Source organism: Hylobates moloch, unplaced genomic scaffold (assembly GCF_009828535.3).
Source record: "Hylobates moloch isolate HMO894 unplaced genomic scaffold, HMol_V3 SCAFFOLD_12, whole genome shotgun sequence".
NCBI lineage: Eukaryota > Metazoa > Chordata > Mammalia > Primates > Hylobatidae > Hylobates > Hylobates moloch.
Window position 1 is genome coordinate 14,068,362 of NW_026652287.1, and position 13,306 is coordinate 14,081,667.

The following is a 13,306-nucleotide window of genomic DNA, read 5'->3' on the forward strand; positions in this document are numbered from 1 at the left end:
AAAACTGAATGAATACTAAAAAGCCTACCAGTGAATAAAAGCCTTGGACCAGACAAATTCACAGACATACAAAGAAGGACTGATACCAGTCCTACCAAAACTATCTCAAAAATTGAGAAGGAAGGACTCCTCCCTAACTCATTCTATAAGGCCAGCATTCTTCCAATAGCAAAACCTGGCAGAGACAAAACAAAAAATCTTCCTGCCAATATCCCTGTTGAACATAGCTGCAAAAACTCCCAACAAAATACTAGCAAACTGAATCTCCAGCAGCACATGAACATGCTAATCCACCATGATCAAGTAGGTTTTATTCCTGGGATGCAAGGTTGGCTCAACATACACAAATCAATAAATATGATTCATCACACAAACAGAACAACAAGAAAAAACTCACATGATCTTCTCAATAGACGCAGAAAATCCTTTTACTTATTAATATTTATTTTTCTGAGACAGGGTCTCTCTCTGTTGCCCAGCTTGGAGTGTAGTGGCATGATCTCAGCTCACTGCCACCTCCGCCTCCCAGGCTCAAACCATCTTCCCACATCAGCCTCCCGAGTAGCTCAGACTACAGGTATGTGCCACCACATCCAGTAGTTAATTTTTGTTTCTTGTTTGTTGTTGCTGGGTTTTTTGTTTGTTTGTTTGTTTGTTTTTTGCTTTTTTGGTAGAGATGGTGCTTTGCCATGTTGCCCAGGCTGGTTTTGAACTCCTGGGCTCAAGCAATATGCTAGCCTCGGTCTCCAAAAGTGCTGAGATTGTAGGCATAAGCCACTACACCTGGACAGAAAAGGCTTTTGATAAAATTCAACATCCCTTCATGTTAAAAACTCTCAACAAATGAGGCAGTGAAGGAACATACTTCAAAAAATGAAGCCATCTATGAAAAACCCACAGCAAACATCATATTGAACAGGCCATTGCTGGAAGCATTCCCCTTAAGAACTGGAACAAGACAAAGATACTTATTCTTACCACTCCTATTCAACATAGTATTGGAAGTCCAAGTCAGAGCAATCAGGCAAAAGAAAGAAATAAAAGGCATCCAAATAGGAAGAGAGGAAGGCAAACTATCTCTCTTCAAAGACTATATGATTTTATACCTAGAAAACCCTAGAGCCTCTGTCCAAAAGCTCCTAGATCTGATAAACAACTTTGCCAAGGTTTCAGGATACAAAATCAACATACAGTCGGTTTTTTGAAAAGTTAAACAAAATTAACAAACCTTTAGCCAGACTAAGAAAAAAGAGAGAAGATGCAAATAAATAAAATCAGAAATAAAAAAGGAGGCATTACAATTGATACTGCAGAAATTCAAAGGATCACTAGTAGCTACTATGAGAAACTATATGCCAATAAATTGAAAAATCTAGAAGGACAAACTCCTAGAGACATACAACCTCTCAAGATTGAACCAGGAAGAAATCCAAAACTGGAACACACCAATAACAAGTAATGAGATTGAAGCCATAATAAAAATCTCCCACAAAAAAAAGCCTGAGACCTGATGGCTTCACTGCTGAATTCTACCAAACATTTAAAGAACAATTAATGCCAAACCTACTCAAACTATTCCAAAAAATAGAGGAGGAAGTACTTCACAGAAATAGAGAAAACAATCCTAAAATTTATATGGCACCAGAATAGTAAAAGCTATCCTAAACAAAAATAACAAAACTGGAGGAATCACATTACCTAACTTCAAATTATACTACAGAGCTATAGTAAACAAAACAGCATGATACTGGCATAAAAACAGACACATAGACCGATGGAATAGAGAACCCAGTAACAAATTCACAAGCCTATAGCAAGCTCACTTTCAACAAAGGTGCCAAGAACATACACTGGGGAAGACAGTCTTTCCAATAAATGGTGCTAGGAAAACTGGATATCCATATGCAGAAGAATGAAACCAGACCCCTATCTCTTGCCATATAAAAATCAAATAAAAAGGAATTAAAGACTTAAATCCGAGACCTCAACCTATGAAACTACTATGAGAAAACATTGGGGAAAATCTCCAGGACATTGGGTTGGGTAAAAATTTTGTGAGCAATACCCCACAAGCACAGGAAACCAAAGCAAAAATGGACAAATGGCATCACATCAAGTAAAAAGCTTCTGCAAGCAAAGAATACAATAAACAAAGTGAAGAGACAACCCACAGAATGGGAGAAAATATTTGCAAACTACACATCTGACAAGGGATTCATAATCAGACTATTTAAGGAACTCAAACAACTTTATAAGAAAAAATATAGGCCGGGCGCGGTGGCTCACGCTTGTAATCCCAGCACTTTGGGAGGCCGAGGCGGGCGGATCACGAGGTCAGGAGATCGAGACCACGGTGAAACCCCGTCTCTACTAAAAATACAAAAAATTAGCCGGGCGTGGTGGCGGGCGCCTGTAGTCCCAGCTACCCGGAGAGGCTGAGGCGGGAGAATGGCGTGAACCCGGGAGGCAGAGCTTGCAGTGAGCCGAGATTGCGCCACTGCACTCCAGCCTGGGCGACAGAGCAAGACTCCGTCTCAAAAAAAAAAAAAAAAAAAAAAAAGAAAAAATATAATACTCTGATTAAAACACGGGCACAATATTTGAATAGACATTTCTTAAAACAAGACATACAAATGGCCAACAGGCATATGAAAAGGTGCTCAACATCATTGATCATCAGAGAAATGCAAATCAAAACTACAATGAGATATCATCTTATCCCAGTTAAAATGACTCATATCCAAAAAAACAGGCAATAACAAATGCCAGCAAGAATATGGAGAGAAGGGAACACTTTTACACTGTTGACGGGAATGTAAATTAGTACAACCACTATGGGTAACAGTTTAAAAGTTCCTCAAAAAACTAAAAACTGGCACAAGACAAGGATGCCCTCTCTCCCCACTCCTATTCCACAGAGTATTAGAAGTTCTGGCCGGGGCAATCAGGCAAGATAAAGAACTAATGCATATTCAAATAGGAAGAGAGGAAGTCAAATTGTCTCTGTTTGCAGATGACATGACTGTATATTTAGAAAGCCCCATTGTCACAGCCCCAAAACTCCTTAAGCTGATAAGCAACTTCAGCAAAGTCTCAGGATACAAAATCAAGCTGCAAAAATCATAAGCATTCCTATACACCAATAACAGACAAGCAGAGAGCCAAATCATGAGTGAACTCCCATTCACAATTTCTACAAAGGGAATAAAACACCTAGGAATACAACTTACAAGGGATGTGAAGGACCTCTTCAAGGACAACTACAAACTGCTCCTCAAGAAAATAAGAGAGGACACAAACAACTGGAAAAAAATTCCATACTCATGGATACGAAGAATCAACATCACGAAAATGGCCATACTGCCCAAAACCATTCATAGATTCAATGCTTTTCCATCAAGCTACCACTGACTTTCTTCACAGAATTAGAAATAACTACTTTAAATTTCATATGGAACCAAAAAAGAGCTCATACATCCAAGGCAATCCTAAGCAAAAAGAACAAAGCTGGAAGCATCGTGCTACCTGACTTCAAAATATAATGCAAGGCTACAGTAACCAAAATAGCATGGTACTGGAACCAAAACAGATATATAGACCAATGGAACAGAACAGAGGCCTCGGAAATAACACCACACATCTACAACCATCTGATCTGATTTTCGACAAACCTGACAAAAACAAGCAATGGGGAAAGGATTCCTTATTTAATAAATGGTGCTGGGAAAACTGGCTAGCCATATGCAGAAAACAGAAACTGTACCCCTTCCTTACACCTTATATAAAAATTAACTCAAGATGGATTAAAGACTTAGATGTAAAACCTTAAAACCATAAAAATCCTAGAAGAAAACCTAGACAACCATCCAGGACATAGGCATGGGCAAAGACTTCATGACTAAAACACCAAAAGCAATGGCAACAAAAGCCAAAACTGACAAATGGGATCTAATTAAACTAAAGAGCTTCTGCACAGCAAAAGAAACTATCATCAGAGTGAACAGGCACCCTACAGAATGGGAGAAATGTTTTGCAACCTACTCATCTGACAAAGGGCTAATATCCAGAATCTACAAACAACTTAAACAAATTTACAAGAAAAAACAAACAACGTCATCAAAAATTGGGCAAAGGATATGAGCAGACACTTCTCAAAAGAATACATTTATGCAGCCGACAAATATATGAATAAAAGCTCATCATCACTGATCATCCGAGAAATGCAAATCAAAACCATATCTCATGCCAGTTAGAATGGCGATCATTAAAAAGTCAGGAAACAACAAATGCTGGTGAGGATGTGGAGAAATAATGCTTTTACACTGTTGGTGGGAGTGTAAATTAGTTCAACCATTGTGGAAGACAGTGTGGCAATTCCTCAAGGATCTAGAACCAGAAATACCATTTGACCTAGCAATCCCGTTACTGGGTATGTACCCAAAGGATTATAAATCATTCTACTGTAAAGACACATGTACATGTATGTTTATTGCAGCACTATTTACAACAGCAAAGACTTGGAATCAGCCCAAATGCCCATCAGTGATAGACTGGATAAAGAAAAGGTGGCACATACACACAATGGAATACTATGCGGCCATGAAAGAATGAGTTCATATCCTTTACAGGGACATGGATGAAGTTGGAAGCCATCATTCTCAGCAAACTAACACAAGAACAGAAAACCAAACACCACATGTTCTCACTCATAAGTGAGAGTTAAACAATAAGAACACATGGACATAGGGAGCGGAATATCACACATGGGAGCCTATCGGGGGTTGGGGGGCAAGGGGAGGGAGAGCATTAGGACAAATACCTAATGCATGTGGGGCTTAAAACCTAGATGATGGGTTGATAGGTGCAGCAAACCACCATGGCACATGTATACCTATGTAACAAACCTGCACGTTCTGCACATGTATCCCAGAACTTGAAATAAAATAAGATAATAAAAAAAGGAAAATGTGGTACAAACATTATGTATACACATTGGCATACTATTTGGTCATTAAAAAAAATCCTCTCATTTGTGACAGCACTGATAAAACTGGAGGACATTATGTTAAGTGAAATAAGCCAGGCATAGAAAGACAAATAGAAATACATAGTCTCATAGATATGTGGAATCCAAAAAAGTTGAACTCACAACAAACGGTAGAATGGTGGTTCCCAGGGACTGGGCTTGGGCTGAGGGTTGGGAAGATGCTGGCCAATGGGTACACAATTTCAGTTAGGAAGAATAAGTTCAAGAGATCTATTGTACAACATGGTGACCACAGTTAATAACAATGTATTGACTGACATACAAATTTCTTGAAAATTGCTAAGAGATTAGATTGTAAATGTCTTCACCACAAAAATAGATATGTGAGGTAATACATATGTTAATTAGCTTGATTTAGCCATTCTACAATATATATGTATTTCAAAACAACATGTTGTACATGATAAATATACACAATTTTTAATTGTTGATTTGAAAACTTTTTAGAGTACAAGGTTTCTTTCTGCAGTTATAAAAATGCTCTAAAATTGACTATGGTGATGTTTTCACACATCTCGGAATATAGTAAAAAACACTGAATTGTATACTTTGGGTGAATTGTATGGCATATGAATTATTTCTCAATGGAGCTGTTATTTTTTTAAAGATTTCCTAGGAGATATATGCCGAAAAAATGACCCTAGAAGATAAAATAACCACTAATATTTACAAAGTGTTTATGATGTGGTGGGCACTATGCCATCTGACAAAAGCATACTAAGTGCTTGCTATGCACGAGGCACTACTCTAAACCCTGGGATACAACAAGAACAGAAACAAATTGTTTGCCTTTATGCAACTTACTTTTGAGTGGAGAGAGCTAGACAATGAGTAAATACATATTAAGTGGTGATAACTCAAGAAGAACAATAAAGCAAGACACATATATAAAAATGATGGAGAGCTGCCATTTTGCAGGAGAAGCACAGGAAAGTTTTGCCGATAAGCTGGTATCTTTGCAGAGACAGACCTCAAGGAAGCAAGACCTGGGAGGCAAAGGGTTCAAAGCATTAGGAGCAGCTGGATGCAAAGGCTTTGAGATGTGGACATGCTTGATGTGTTATAGGATGAGCAAGCAAAGGGGTCAATGTAGCTGGATGAAGTTAGCGAGAAGGAGGATGGTGGGAGAGGTGGTCAGACAAGAAGGCAGGGGCTTCTGAAAGGCAGTGGAACTTTACAAACATCTAGTGCAAGGGTCTATCTCACGCCAGTTGATAGACTTGCCCTTAATCCTATGGCAACACTTCAAGGGCATCTTCCCATCTTCCCTGCAATATCTGAGTGTCCCAACATATGGTTTGGGCAACCACAATCTAATCTAAGGTTTTCCAAACTGTGGGCTGCAACATGGTGCCACAAGGTCATGAAACTAATTTAGTGGGCTGAACCAGCATTTTAAAAAATGAAAAAATAACCCAATGCAAGCAATTATATATGTATGCCTGTGTTTGTGTGTGTGTGTGTGTGTGTGTGTGAGAGAGAGAGAGAGAGAGAGAGAGATTGAGGAGATGTATTGGTTGTGATGTAAAATGTATTTCTTACTGAGGGTCACATCGAAATATTTGAAGCTGACTCTAGTCCATTCCCCCCTTGCACAGCCCCATTGGAGCACACACCTGCACCAAAAGGCACCTTGGCTGTTGATTTGTGTGTAGCCTCCTATACAGGCTGTCAACAATTTGATCCAAAAGATGAACTTGCCTGCAGCTGCAGAACCAAAAAGGTCTTCTGTGTTAATTGAGATGTTTACTTTAAGCAAGGCAGCAATTCCATTGCAATGACTGTTTGTCTTTTTGCTTTTGTTGCGTTATCGTAGACCTTGGTCTGCAGAAGAATCCCCTAGATTCAGCCAATGATATCCCTCTGAGTCCCCATATGCATGTAGGTGAGGGGCTGGTGGCTCCCTCTCAAAAAAGAACAGACCCCTCAAAAGTGGAGTTTTACTGGAGTCAGACAGGTATAAACTCCAATCCTGATGCTGCCACCTCCCAATTGTGCGACCTGGACAAGTGACATCATTCCTTTGTGCCTCAGTTTCCTACTCTGCAAATGGGGGTGATAATAGTACCTGTGTCATATATTGTTATGGGTTAAATAAAAATAAATGCTTATAACTAACACAGCACTTGACTATGCCTATTAATCCAGTTAATTCTCGCTACTACCCTGAGAGGTGAAGAACCTATTATCCCCGATTTTACAGATGGGAAAATTGAGGCCAAATAGCTTCAGTAACTTGCCTAAGGTCACATAGCTGGTATGTTGTGAGAGCTAGGATTCAAATCAAGGCAGTTTGATATCAGAGCCCACCTTTGCATATTCCATATTCTGTTTACTTCAATGAGATAACGTTGGTGACAAAGCCTGGCACACAGAGGTGCATAAATTATTTATTTAACACTTACATAGTGCTTACTAAGCAGTGCTTAAACAGTGCTTATTAAACACGTCTACAGATATTATTTCATTTAAACCTCCTAACAACCTTAGGAGGTAAAAGTCATGCTGTCTTCATTTTATAGATGAGAAAACTGAGACATAGGTTAGGTAACTTGCACAGGGTCACTCAGCTGAAAGCAGCGTTAGGATGCATGTTCAGGCAGCCTGGCTTTGGAGTCTAAAAATCTAACTACTTTACTATGCTGCCTCTCATTCCATTGAGCAAGCTGTGTCTCACTCTCCAAGACCCTCACCCTACCCTCAACCCCTTGCTAACATAGAATAGTGGTTAAGGATAAGGACTATGTAGTCAGCCAAGTTGGTGCTGGAATTGTAGCTAGTAACTGACGGCGGTGTGACTTTGAGCAGGTGCTCTCTCCTCTCCGGGCCTCACATTCCGCCAAATAGGGATGAAACTGACAGCACTTGCTTCATAGGATTGGCATGAGGAGTAAATGAAATGATGCATATTGAGTCCTCAGCACAGGGCTGGCATGCAGTAGGTGCTCAATACGCATATTTGGTTATAGCTCAGCAGTGGGGTCTCCATTTGTTCCTCTCTCCCAACTGTACTGGGGGCCCTAAAACCCAGGAGTAAGGGTACCCTGGCTTCAGGGAAGAGCTGAGATGTGGAACTGAGAGGGCCTAGATAGAGGAGGAAAGCAGAAGGACTGCAGCCCATCACTCTTTCGTTCACTAAGTCGTTCATTCATTCATTCATCAACCACATGTCAGTCCAGGTCTGAACAGGGCTCTGCTAGGCGTGCAGACACCAAGATGAAATTATCTCAGAGAACTAGACAAGAATAGAGGAAAAAGTATAAACAACTTTTTATGTTATTAAATACACCTCACACCTCAGGATTATCCCATTTGAAGGGAAGTGAACTGGAATATTTATAGACAAGAGTTTCTCAACCTCGGCATTATTGATGTTTAGGGCTGTATAATTCTTTGTTATAGGGCTGGCTGTCCTGTGCATTACAAGATGTTTAGCAGCACCCCGACCTCTACTTGCTAGATGCCAGTAGCACCCCCACCTCTCTACAGTCATGACAACAAAAAATGTCTTCAGGCATTGGCAAACTTTCACCTTCAGTTGAGAACCACTGTTGTAGATCAGCTCCTGCCAGTCATTGGTTGAACGATATTGGAGAAAGGGATGTCATTTCATCAGGGAAGACAAACAAAAGTTCAATGGCCAGAGAAAGCCTTCAGGCAAAGAAGTCAGGCGCTGGCAGTTGGAATCCTGCTAGCATACACTGAAATCGTGAGGGAGGGGAAATGGGTGAGGCACTGACCATGTACATCTCCCCCAGCACAGTTCGAGAAACCCTCTTCTATAGGACTATTTTTGCAACTTCATGAAACTGTCACATAGACAAAACAAAATGTATTTAGCCAATCACTTGTCACTAAACATTCAGGTTAATTCTGATTTTTCAACATTATGAATAATAGAATAATGGAAATATCCTTATGGCTTAATCTCTGCCAATATTTATGATAAGCTAGGATAAATTCATAGCAGTTGAGTATCTAATTCAGAGTGTGAATATTTTTTAACTCTTTTATATTATAAATTGCCCTCTTGTCAGTAGTATATAAGAATATCCATTTTCTTACACCCATATCAGTACTAGGCATTATATACTTTTTGGCCTTTGCCATTTTGGTAAGCAAAAATGGATATGCGTTTTATTTGCATTTCATGTAAGTGTAGGCTATTGATACTTCTTATTTTGTAAACTACAAGTCTGAGGCTTTGCCCATCACTCCACTGTAGGGTTTGCTTTTGAGGTTGGGGGAGGTGTTCTCCCCCAACAGATAAGATGCCTTCTCAGAGCTTTGCTTAGTCTCCTAGGCCTCCCCAATACCCTGTTGCCAGGAGTAATTGTCAACTTCTGTCATAATTAATTGTGAACATGAATCAGCCCAGTTGACTCACTAATTAATTCTGATCCCTCCTGAATGAGATATTTTGAATCCCCCACCTCTAGGACACATTTTTCCAGACCAACTGGGGCTACTCAGAGCTTGAAGCTTCTGGTACTAGATCGTGCCCTCCACTGTATGGGCCTAGCTGTTTCAGATCCCCCTTCTTAGCTTCAAAAATAATGGGGAAACGGGGAAATTCCACCACCTGAAAATCAGGTTAAAACTGGTAATTTATGTAGACTCTTTGCTGTCACAGAAGGGCGAGCACAAATCTCCACTCTTTAAGGTAGGCTACACATGGCGTCTTCCTTCCAAAAAAAAAAAAATACAGTATGGAAAGGGTGGGGGAAGAGTAACTTTACAGTTGAGAAGCCTCACAAACAGTACCTCAGTCAGGTGATCAAGTTCAGTATCAACAGCGATAAATCATTTTGATAGTATGTACCCTTGATATGACATGATAAAATGGCACCTTAGCTCTGTGCTCTTCCTCCCAAAAACCCATTACCCGAACCTAACCATGAGAAAAACATCAGACAAATTCCAACAAAGGGACATCCTACAAATACTTGACCAGTACTCCTCAAAACCTTCAAAGCCATCAAAAACAAGATGAGTCTAACAAATTGTCACAGCCAAGAAGAGACTAAAGAGACATGGTAAGTGCAATGTGGTATCCAATGGTATCCCAGAGCAGGAAAAGACATTAGGCAAAAACTATAGAAATCTAAATAACCCATGGACTTTAGTTAATAATAATGTATCAGTATTGGTTTATTATTTGTGAGAAATGTGCTATAGTAATATAAGCTATTAATAATGAGAGAAACCGAGTATGGGAGATATGGGAACTCTCTGGAATACCTTCATAATTTTCCTGTAAATCTGAAACTATTCTAAGAAAAAAAATTCTACTAAAGATAACTTTTTGATGATAAAGGGGAATAATTTTGTACCAAGAGAAGGAAATACACTGTCAGCTAAGGATACAGCCTGTATCTGAAATGGGGCCCAGCTCATGGTCTCTCCCAGAGGAACTATCTCTTGTGGAACTTCAGATGAGCATTCGGTCATAGAGTCTGAAGATGGGAATGCAAGTCCTTCATCTTTGTGACCTTGAGCAAAGTCACTTGGCCTCTCTGAGGCTGAGTCATCATCTGTAAAATGGGACCAAGAACACTCACATACTTTCCTGAGATGCTGTAAGGTTACTCATAACAGCAGGTATGATTTACAGAGCACTTACTAGGTGCCCAGCACTGGAAAAAACTTTTTTCATCTCATTTATTTCTTACAATGCTCCTATGGAGTAGCTACTATTCTTAAGCCCATTTTATGGATAAGGAAAATAAGGTTAACTGAGATGAAGCAACTTGTCCAGGGCTATATGGCTAGGAAGACTTGATGGCCAAGAAAAGACTTGATGGCAGGCTGTCCCCAGAGCCCATGCACCTAATTATGACACTATGGTTCCTTTAATCAAGAGACATGAGACTGTATGCTCAACAAGAACAGAAATTGTAGCCTATTTAGTTCACAGCTATATTTCCTTTCCTGGGCACATAGCAGGTGTTCGGCAAATATTTATCAAGTGATTCAATGTTGAGTAAGTGAGTAAATGGATGGGAAAAAAAATTATAAACTGTGGAAGCATATATTTTCATGAAAATTATTACCACTTGTATTAGTGATCTATTGCACCACCCCAAACTTGGTGGTTTAAAGCAATGATAATCATCTATTACCTCTCACTTTTCCTGTGGGTCAAAAACTTGGTTCTGCTTTGGGATCTCTCATGTGGTTGATGTTAGCCAGGGCTGCAGTCATCTGAAGCTTGACAAGAACTGGAGGATCTGCTCTCAAGGTTGTTCATCCATATGACTGGCAAACTGGTGCTGACTGCTGGCAGGAGGCCTCAGTTCCTCTTTATATGGATCTCTCCACAGGCGTGCTTGAGCATCATCACAGCACAGCGGCTGGCTTCCTTCAGAGCAAGCAATTCCATAGACCATGAAAGAAGCTGCAGTCTTTCTTATGACCTATCCTTGGAAGTCATACATGTTCTAATGGTCCAGTGGTGTAGCCCTCATTCAAATGGGGAGGAAACTACAAAAAGTCATAAATGCCATGCTGTAAGGATTACAGGGGGCCATCTTGGAGGCCACCATTCATCTCTTAGATTTGAGTCTTGAAGTCGAAGTTCTCTGAATTGCACTTCTAATATCTAATTGTGATAAAGACAGAATGCCTCACTTCTTCCCAGTTCATCCCTTTAAGACCAGCACAAGCTTATGCAAGGGAGATAAGGGCTATCAATTTACTGCAAACAAATTCTTTTTGTTTAACCCAAACATACAATTTCTGGTGATATATCTTGGGATCCAAGTCAGTCTCCTCCTGGTTTGGCCACAGTAACTTCTCATGTCTACTCTTGTTCCCCATATGGAGACATTAAAAAGGCTCTAAAAGCAGGGTAATGAAGGTGTGACATCTTTGGATTGATGAGGCAAATTCTAGTGGAAATGCATTCTGAACAAACTGAAAAATGGAAAGAGATTGTCTCTGAATCCTTTTTCCTCTCAGTCTCTCATCCTTACTATCTTTCAGTAGACCCTGTCTTCATCCTTCATCAACCTGGCCTATTTCTTTCTGGATAGCATGTCTCACTGTTCTAGGTTTAGTGTGTCTCCTTAGTGGAGCAATGGCATTGTCAGTCATTGACACTTCAGTATGAATTATGTCCTGTGACTCCAAGTCCTGTACTATTTACTTGATGCCCGTCATGACTCCCATTGTAATATACCACCATGTTTTCTTTTGTTAACCATCTTAAAGTGGCCAAAAAAGAAGCAGTTGGCTAAGTAGAGGATTTCATATGTGTCTCCACTTCAACTTCCTTGCTTCCTTGACTTCTCTGGCCAAAGCTTTCTTCAGCTGTGTTCTGGGTAACCAACATAGAACACAGAACTTATACTGGTTATCTGCCCTTTCAGAACTACCATCTGCTCTTCTCTGCCCTGCCCTGTCCCTAGGAGGCTGATCTCTATGAACCACATAAAAGTCCAGCCTCGTCCTCTAGCTTTCAGTTGGGTTAGAGCAATGAGAGGCAGCAGCAAGAGAATAGGTGAGGAAGGAGGAGGAAGATATTTCTTCCCTCTGCTCCCTCCCTCCCAGGCCATAGCTTTGGCAATGGTTGTTTGCCTACCTATGGCCATGGCTCCTGTCAGGTGAGCTCCCTTGCACAATCACAGGTCATCTGGAGGGTTCCAGAAACACCACTCCTTCCCTGGCCCCTTTAGATCTGGTGTATTAGTAGCTCCACTCTGATGCCAGCCCCTCGGTGCTTGACAGTTCCTTGGTTGTCTCCTTGAGCCTGCCCCTGTCCCTGCCCCTGTAAATAGATCCATAAACTTTTCTTGTCTTTTTTGAATGTACCATCTGTTTCTTGCTGGGACCCTGATGAATACAGATTCCCTTTCTGGTTCCAACCTGCCTCTTTGTTCTCTTAACTTGGCAACAACTGCAGGAATATCCTCCCAAATTCCAGAATGTAGCAGCCACATCAACTAAGTGTTAAGAAGTTTTGCCAAAGCACTGGGGCCTGTAGAGAGGATGAATTACAAGGTGAATAAGGTAAATTCTTCAGGAGAGATGCATTCTAGCTGCTGAATGTGGTGATATTGAAAAAGAGAGTGAAGCTGAGTGGGAAGAGAAATTTGGCTCACCTGTCTGTGAAGATTGGTCCTCCACTCAGATGGAGGCAACTGTTGCTTTCTTCAACCTCATTCTACAGAAACAACTGCTGCAGGTGTTGGAGAAGGTATATCTAGAGCAGAGAATCTGTATCATTTAGGGAAGATTCCAGAGACAAAGAGCCAAAGG